Source organism: Tupaia chinensis, unplaced genomic scaffold, assembly GCF_000334495.1.
Source record: "Tupaia chinensis unplaced genomic scaffold, TupChi_1.0 Scaffold000567_1, whole genome shotgun sequence".
Taxonomy (NCBI): Eukaryota; Metazoa; Chordata; class Mammalia; order Scandentia; family Tupaiidae; genus Tupaia; species Tupaia belangeri.
Window position 1 is genome coordinate 1769897 of NW_006160080.1, and position 904 is coordinate 1770800.

Genomic DNA, 904 nt, shown 5'->3' on the forward strand with positions numbered 1-904 from the left:
AAACATGACATCAACAAAGAATCAAATAAAATTTTAATAACTGATCCCCAAAAATAGAGATTTCTGAATGACCTGACAAAGAATTCAAACTAATTTTCTTAAAGAACCTCAGTGAACTACAAGAGAACACAAATATGAAAGCACATGAAAATATAAATCTCACTGGTAAAAGTAATTATATGGACAAATACAGAATAATATAATTCTATAATAGTGGCATGCAAACTGCTTTTAATACTAGTATAAAAGTTAAAAGATAAAAGTATTAAGAATAATTCAGAGGGAGGCAAGGCAAGATGACTGAATAGAAACATTAACTGTAGCTAGAGTATCTCTCTAGGAAGAAAGGCTTAAAAAGTTCAATAAATGCCTATCATTCCAATAGAGGAGTGAAGTAAGACTGACTTAGCAAAAATAAAATAAAAGACCACAGGAGTTTCTGGAGCACAGACACTCTATCTGGAAAAGTAAAGAGAGAGAATCAATCACCTGAACTTGGTGAGGTGCCCAAGCCCTCCCCCTACCCCGACATCCTGGGGTGAGGGAATAGAAGAGTACCTCTCCTCCAAAACTCTGAATTTCATACTCCCACCTCAAACTCCAAAACTCCCCACCTGAAAAAGAACATCAAAACAGGTAGGGAACTGGGGAACCAGCAGTTAGCATAATGGCTATGTCGCTGGACTCCCACAGAGTTGACCGCGGTTCACATCCTGGACCCAGTGGCTTAAAACTCATGCCAGACACGTGTGCGTGCATGCCCAAGATCCCAAGGGAAAATGGAGGAGAAGGGATTGCAGTGTGACCACCCCCCCTGGGGGGTGATTTTCTCGCTTTCTGTCTCTAATGTCTCTCTCTGTCTGTCTGGCGAGCGCACATGCCCTATAGCGAAAATCTCTCAAAA